Source organism: Priapulus caudatus, unplaced genomic scaffold (assembly GCF_000485595.1).
Source record: "Priapulus caudatus unplaced genomic scaffold, Priapulus_caudatus-5.0.1 Scaffold16, whole genome shotgun sequence".
Taxonomy (NCBI): domain Eukaryota; kingdom Metazoa; phylum Priapulida; class Priapulimorpha; order Priapulimorphida; family Priapulidae; genus Priapulus; species Priapulus caudatus.
Window position 1 is genome coordinate 620,027 of NW_014577077.1, and position 8,349 is coordinate 628,375.

Below are 8,349 nucleotides of genomic sequence, written 5' to 3' on the forward strand. Positions count from 1 at the left end.
CCACACATGCACACATCTATACACACAGTCACACCCACACATGCACACATCTATACAAACAGTCACACCCACACATGCACACATCTATACACACGTCCGTGTGCATACCGACCGACCGACCGACCGACCGACCGACCGACCGTCCGACCGACCGACCGACCGACCCGACCGACCGATCAGTATACCTATCCTACGTGGCAGACACAAGTGGCAGTATCATATATATCTGCTGCCTGACGTGCTGTGCAAACAAGCAAGTGAACATAGGAACCCGACAGTAACGATTTTTTATAGTGATTTCAGTAAGCAGGCAAAATGCAAAAATATCATGAATGAGACAATATGCAGCAGTATATATACAGTTTAATTACAACGTATAATTATACATAACCGACTGGTTATTTAACACTACTATTAGTACTATAATTTAATTTTTACGGAGTGTTGATGATATCACTTCCACACCCCCTCGGGCCAAGTGCGTAACACACCTAGCATACAAGCGAACCTGCGAGCTCATCAATCTATTGCATATCATCCATACAACACCACCTACTCGCATGACTATAGCGAACTTATCGAAACTATAATTATTATGCTTGTCACGAAGTATTCTGGTTGGCTAGTCATATCTCTGCAATAGCCTTTATATGCGATGCCTTTAGATATATATATATATATATATATATATATAGAAGTAAAGTCACACACGAACACCCGTGTATATATACATATATATATATATATATATATATATATATGTATAATAACGGACTAATGACGTAATCTGCTTTACCAGAGATAAGACTACAATATTTCTAAACATAGCTATAGAGTCATATCTACCCGATTTCTAGACGCACCACGTATGGGCATATACCAGATAAAAAATGGTTACCTCTATATATTGCGCACTGTCAGTAAACGACTTTTATAGATGACCTTTATCGATGTGAGGTTTTTCCAGTTGTCACTGTGCCAGTTAAATAGTCACAGTCAAGGATATATTATCTCGCGTTAGCACCCACTCTCTTGAGCCCTTCCCCGGGGGGGGGGGTACATGTTCTATTGATCCCTTAATGTTTATGGATTTTTTCTCCCTTGTTCCCCATTAGTAAAATAACTTGTTCCCGAAAATTATTTTCCAGTTCCCGTAATCCCAAAAAACATTTACCACTGTTCCCCCATAATTGTCTCGTGAACGATGTTGAAATGACCCTGAAATACTTCAAAGTTTATTGTAAACAGTCTCAGAAAATTGTAAAAAAAATCACAAAGATGGAAAATCAGAGTTCCCTTGTTCCCAAAAATCTAATAAGCAGTTCCCTTGTTCCTTGAAACTAATTCGACAATATCCCCTGTTCCCTGCTGAAAGTTAATGCTCCTGTTCCCTTGTTCCCTAAAACCCCTGGGAGGGACTCTCTCTTACTGATGCAGACATACAGTTACAGATTACAGGGGTAACATATGTTCAAGAGCTCATAACATAGAGCTCTATTATGAGCTCTTGATATGTTGTGTGTCTGGTTGTGAGGAGAGAAGACTTCCCACATTTTATGTACTTGATAAACAAGGCACCATGCACCGGTTAGGTAGTCAATGCCATTCAAATAAATTACAAAACGCTGCACCCACGTTTGTTCATCTGCCGCGTACAACCACTAGACTGTCACCATACGTCGCTGTTATACGTACGGCGGAAATGTTAACCGAGCGCGGCACACGTCTGCCATATGAAATCGGGACAGAAGCGCGGAAACGTAGCAACGACGTTTTCACACACTGCGCAGTCTCGTCTGCCGCGAATGCGATTTTTTTAAATTAAAGGAAAGTAACAGTACCAGCGGCTAATGACATTCTTATATTGCAGTAGCTGAGCTACGATTAGACAAATAGTAAACGTCACTACTGTTTAGTGATGCGTGCACCAAACGTCTCAGCAACGTCGTCGACATGAACCAACATGTTTCGCGCGGTATGATCGCCTGCGCTACACTCGCCTGAGTTACACCACCAGCGAGCGAGGTACTGACTGACTCACGCAGTGCGCTATTAATAGCGATGACACAACACAAGTGAGATACGCGCTGGGCCTTCGTCAGAATCGTCACTTCGCGTGAACAGGCGCCTGACCCGCACGCTCACTGTTGCTTTCTCGTTCGGCAGCTAGACATCACCTCAGCGAACTCGTGTGATATAGGGAACGAGGAACGAGGAACGAGGAAGGTGAGGCGAACGCGGTATCCTACGTAGTGCAGAATTATTGTTCTCATTTCAGGCTTTTTAGTACTAATGACGTGCGATCGGGAGAGGGAATGATCTTTTTTTTTAGGTTGCAATTGGCAGTAAACGAATTATGCGCGTTACACGCGATTTGCATAATTGCTTTTCCATGCCTCTATGAAAATGTTCGAAGAAATGAGGTAAATTAATTGGCATATTACACAAAACACCAAGAGCAGGCAATGACCTTGTCATAGGCAGCTGTCTACGTTACAGTTCCACATATGAGTGTGCCCTAAGTGGCAGCTTAAATTATTACCTTGCATAACGTAATTAAAACAATTACTGCGCCAAGCTAATTCCATAGCTCTCGAGTGAGATTTAGTGCACACGAAACACATGCTACTCGAGTGATATTATACAGATTAGGCTGGCCAGTAAATGCAACTATAAGCCTAATAAATAGAGGCAAACAGCATAGAAACCGCTGTCACTACAAATCGCTGTCGGGAAACTCAATACATATGTTTAGTGTCTTCAAACATCTCTGTTTATTCGTCGTAGCACACACTAAATAGTGTACATTTTTTGTAAAATTCCCAGAAGAAAATTCTATTATCTGCTATGATAGCAACAAGATATCATTTAAAAAAGTGGCGTTCCTAAATGTTAAGCTCTGCCATTGTATTATGACTAGCTAATCCAAGTCATTTCACCACATGCCAATCGGCTTGCTCATCATCAAATATTATAAATGGGCGTCTATGGAAACTAACGTGGGTCCTGCTCAAGATAATGAAAATGATTTAGATTAAAATATTTTTAATAATACTGTATTGTCATTTTGTATTTGTGAAGCGTACTTTTAACCAAACGGTGTTGTGATGGTACAATAGTATTTTTAAAGGCCGTGGCTTCTCGTCCGGTTACCGGACGCCCAGCTCCCAGGCAACGCATCCGGTCATATATTTCTTATGCGAACCCAACTATATTTTTATCAGTAAAAAACAATAAACAATAATTTTTTACCATAATATTACTTACCTTTAGGTATTTTATCAAACAAATTTATGTGTTTTTGTAACTTTTGAAGCAATATTAAATCCAGTAAAATCAACTATTTGAAAGGAGCCGTCGCCTAATCGTGCCGTGGATTTGGGAATCTGTGCTGAGCTTAATTTGTAATGGATGACCGGACGCGTAGCCACTGTGATTTTTAAAACTAACACACTGTATTTAACTTTTGCAAGCATTGGCAGACATGCTGTCTACCTCTAACCTCTATACCTCTAACAGGCATCGAATTAAACAATTATACCTAGTATCAGACTAATCGATATTTTTCGGGTGAACTTTAAGTGAACTTTAAATTTCAGCCATAAGTCCACACAGGCCACAGCCGCGGCCGATTACGTATATGAGCATGAAATAAAATATTTTTAATGTTAGACATATTTGACTCATTTGAGGCACAAATTTCTTAGTTTTTAATATGGCAGATGTTTATTCACACAGCTTTACTGAGCGAAAAACGTCTATAGCAGCTGTGGCTTAATTGTCATTGTATCGTTAGCGGGCTGAATGTTAAGTCGCAGGTGCAAATCCTAGGTCGCAGGTTCTCATTTTCCAGAATGCAGGATCAGGTTTCCCATGCTCCTTGTCGCAGTCACATGAACTGAGCAACATCTAACAACCATTCTCCCGATGACGTTGCAATGTGTGTGTGTGTGTGTGTGTGTGTGTGTGTGTGTGTGTGTGTGTGTGTGTGTGTGTGTGTGTGTGTGTTTCACGACTCACGTGCTGGCACCAGGAACTCACGTCCCATGCTCACCACGAACTCACGCCCGTGTCTCACCGACAGAACGCTCACCATCCTGGCTCACCACGAACTCAACTCCTGCTCACCACGAACTCACGCTCCTGCTCACACGAACCTCACGCTCCTGCTACCACGACGATCACCTCCTGCTCCCAGCAACCTCACGCTCCGTGCTGCGCCACGAGACTCACAGCTCGTGGTGCTCGGCCACGAAACCTCACGCTCCTGCTCATCACGAACCTCAGCACTCCCTGCTCACACGAACCTCACTCTCGCGTGTACCACGAACCTCACGACTGCTCGCCAACGAACACTCACATCCCTGCTCACTACGAACGCTTCACGCTCCTGCTTGCACGAACTCAGCTCCGTGCTCGCCACGAACCCTCACGCTCCGCGTCACATGAACCTCACGCTCCCTGCTCACCACGAACTCACGCTCCCTGCTCACACGAAACCTCCGCTCCTGCTCACCACGAAAGCCTCACGCTCCGTGCTCACCACGAACCTCACGCTGGCCCTGCTCACCCACGAATCACGCTGCCGCTGCTCAATACGAACATCACGCTCCTGCTGCCACGAACCTCACGCTCAGTGCTCGCCATCAACGTCACGCTCCTGCTCATACGAACTCACGCTCATGCTGCAACACGAACTCACGCTCCGTGCTCACACGAAACCTAACGCTCACTGCTCACCACGCTCGTCACGCTCCATGCTCACGACCACCTCACGCTCTGCTCAACACGAACGCTCCACGCTTCACGCACGAACTGAACGCCCTGCTCCCCACGAAGCCTACACGCAGTAGTCCGCTCCATGCTCCCCACGAACTCACGCTCATGCTCAACGCACGAATCCTCTACGTTCGTAGCTCACCACGAAACGGATCAGTCTCCCTGCTCACCACGAACTCCCGTCCGTGCTCATACGAAACCTCACGCTCACCAGAACCTCATGCTCCTGCTCACTCACGACCTCACGCTCAGACGAACCTCACGTCCCTGCTCAAACGAACCATCGCTCACGCAGAACCTCACTGCTCTGCTCACGCACAGAACGCTCACGCTCCCTGCTCACCACGAACAGAGGCATGGGACACAGTGGAGATCGAGCTCACGCTCCCGTGACTGCACACGAACCGTCACATCCCTGCGTCGACCAGGAACGATCACGGCTCTCCTGCTCACACGAACCGTCACGCTCCGTTGTTTTTTGCTACACGACCTCACGCTCGCCTGCTCAGCACGAACCTCGACCTCCGCTGCTCAGGCCCCCCAACGAAGCTCACGCTCCATGCTCGCCACGAACGCTCAGCGCTCCATGTCAAGCACGAAGCTCACGTTCCTGCTCACCGACGAACCGTCACGCTCCCTGCTTACCACGAAGCCTCATCGCTCCTGCTCAACCAACGACATCAGCGTCCCTGATGCATGCAACGACTCAACGCTCCCCTGCTGCGACAACACGAACGTCACGTCCGTCTCACCACGGAAACCTCACGCTCCGTGCTCACACAAGGCCTCAGCGCTCCTGCTCACCAAGAACTCACGCTCCGTGATCATCGACGATACCTCACGCTCACTGCACGAACTCACAGCTCGCTGCTCACACGATACCTAACCTCGCCTTTCTCATCCAGCGAACTCACGCTCCCATGACTGCACACAACCCACAAAACCGTCACGCTTCCTGCTCACCAGAACCGTACGCTCCTGGTCAGCCACGAACCACCTCGTCACGCTCCTGCTCACCAACGAACCTCAACGCATCGCGTGCTCCCACGAACTCGCTTCCCTGCCTCAGCGCAACTACTCACCTGCGTGCTCACACGATCTCCACGCGTCACCTGCTCAGCACGAACCCCTCACGCTCCTGACAAAGAACCTACGCTCCCTGCTCAGCCGAACCTCACGCTCACTCGACGACAGCTCACGCTCCTGCTCAGCATGAACGCTCGACGCTCACACGAAACTCTACGCTCGCTGCTCAGAACGCATTCACGCTCCTGGCTCAGCACGAACGCCTCAGCGCTCCACGCCACCACGAACGCATCCGCTGCCTGCTCAGCAGCGAACCTCACGCTTCCGCTGCTCATCGGAACGCTCAGACGCCCACGCTCAGCCTACGAACTCTACGCTCGCTGCTCCCTGACGGAACGAACGTCACGCTCTGCTGCTCACAGCGAAGCGCTCAAGCTCCTGCTCGGCACGAACCTGATACGTTCCTGCCACGCAGACCTGCACGGTCCTGCTCACATCGAACCGTCACGCTCCGTGGCTCGCAAGCGCACGCTCGACGCTCCTGCTCAGCACGAACCCACGGCTCCCTGGCTAGCACGATTCTGCACGCTCTCTGCTCACAACGAACCTCACGCTCACCTGCTCACACGAACCTCACGCTCCTGCTCACACGATGTCCTCAGCTCCCGTGCTCACCACGAACCTCAGGGCTCCTGGCTCACCAGCGAACCTCACGCTCCCTGCTCAACTGAAGAACCCGTCATCGCTGCCGTGCTCTACCACGACACCGTCACGCTCCCGTGCTCACCACGAACACTCACGCTCACCCTGCTCACGCAAAACCTCACAGCGCCTGCTCACCACGATAACCTTCACGCTCCTGGTCACCACGAACCTCAGACGCGTCCTTGGCTCACCAGAACCTCACGCTCGGTCTGCTGCACACGAATCGCTCACGCTCCTGCTCACCACGGAAACTCGACGCTCCTGCTCACACGAACGTCAATCTCCTGCTCAGCCACGAACCGTTCACGCTTCCCTGCTCAGAGCGAACCTGCACGCTCCTGCTCCGCACGGAACGTCAGCGTCTCTGCCTCGACCACGAACCTGATTCATCGCTCGTCCTGCTCACTACGTAACCTCACGCTCCCTGCTCACACACGAACCTACGCTCCCTGCTCAGCGCCCAGCGAACGTCACCTCCCTGCTCACAACTGAAACTACGGCTCCCTGCTCACGCACGGAACCTCACCGCTCCCTGCTCACCACGAACCGTCACGCTCGCTGCTGCGACACGAACCTCACGCTCCCTGCTCCGCACGAACTCAGCTCCCGTGCTGCAGCACGACCCACGCTCGCTGCTCACTGACTGACCTCACGCATCCCTGCCAGCCACGAACATCACGCTCCCTGCTCACCACGAACCGTCGTTCACGCTCTCCTGCTCAGCCACGAAACTCACGCTCCGCTGCTTCAAGCACTGAACCTGACGCTCGCTGGCTACGCACGAACGTCACGCTCAGCTGCTCGTAGCACTAAACCGTCACGCTCCGTGCTCGCCACGACGCTCACCTCCATGCTTCAGCACGAACTCTCACAGCTCGCTGCTCACCGACGATCCTGACGCTCCTGCTCAGCTACGAACGCTCAGGCGCCCCTGCTCAACACGTTACGCATACACGCCTCGCTGCTTCAGCACCGGAACCTCACGCCTCCTGCTCACCACGAACCTCTAACGCTCCCGCTCACTCAACACCGTCACGGCTCCCTGCTCAGGCCGAGACTCACGCTCCGTGCTCAGCACGAAGCTCACCTCGCTGCTCAGCACGAAGCCTCACGCTCCTTGCTCACCACGTAGTCCTCATCACGCTCCTGTCACCACGGAGACCTCACGCTCCTGCTCCGCACGGAACCTCAGCGCTCCTGCTCACTACGACTCACGCTCCTCTGTCACACGAACCTCACCTCCTGCTCACCGAATCTCACGCTCCGTGGCTCACCACGAACCTCACCTCGGCCTGCTCACGCATCGAGACCTCACGCTCCGCTGCCCTCGCTCACGAATCTCAGCGGCTGCCCTGCTCACTGTGCAAGACTCACGCTGCCTGCTACACGAACTCACGCCCCTGCTCAGCACGAGCGCTTCAGCGCTCCCTGTCCCACGAACCTGACGCTCGCATGCTCGGCACGAACCGTCACGCTCCCTGCTCACACACGAACCTCTTACGCTCACTGCTCGGCCACGATTCGCTGCCGACGCTTCCCTGCTCACCACGAACCAGAATTACGCTCGCCTGCTCACACGAACCGTGGGTCTCCGACCACCCCCCCGACGCCGCATTCGACTTAGAGAACGGCCGGAGCCGCCCCGGCGCCCCATGCCCGCGTTGCAGGCCGACTCACGCTCCGTGCTCACACGAACCACCTCGCCTGGCTCACCACGAACCTCCCGCTCCTGCTACCACGACCTCAGCTCCTGCTCAGCGCACGAACCTCAGCCGATCCTGCTCAGCCACGAACGTCAGGCTCCTGCTCAGCACGAACCGCTCACGCTCCCTGCTCAGC

At 51.7% G+C, this 8,349-nt stretch overlaps 2 protein-coding genes across 6 annotated transcripts in view; one reads left to right on the plus strand and one right to left on the minus strand.

The window, feature by feature from the left end:
- LOC106810077 (trafficking protein particle complex subunit 9-like) overlaps nt 1-8,349 on the minus strand; it is a 207,241-nt gene that overhangs the window by 166,710 nt on the left and 32,182 nt on the right. The window lies entirely within an intron of this gene.
- LOC106810101 (zinc finger protein 2-like) overlaps nt 2,031-8,349 on the plus strand; it is an 18,582-nt gene continuing 12,263 nt past the window's right edge. Inside the window, exon 1 of the mRNA XM_014813384.1 lies at nt 2,031-2,226. The gene's annotated coding sequence lies outside the window, so the exon portion shown is untranslated. The remainder of the gene's footprint in view (nt 2,227-8,349) is intronic.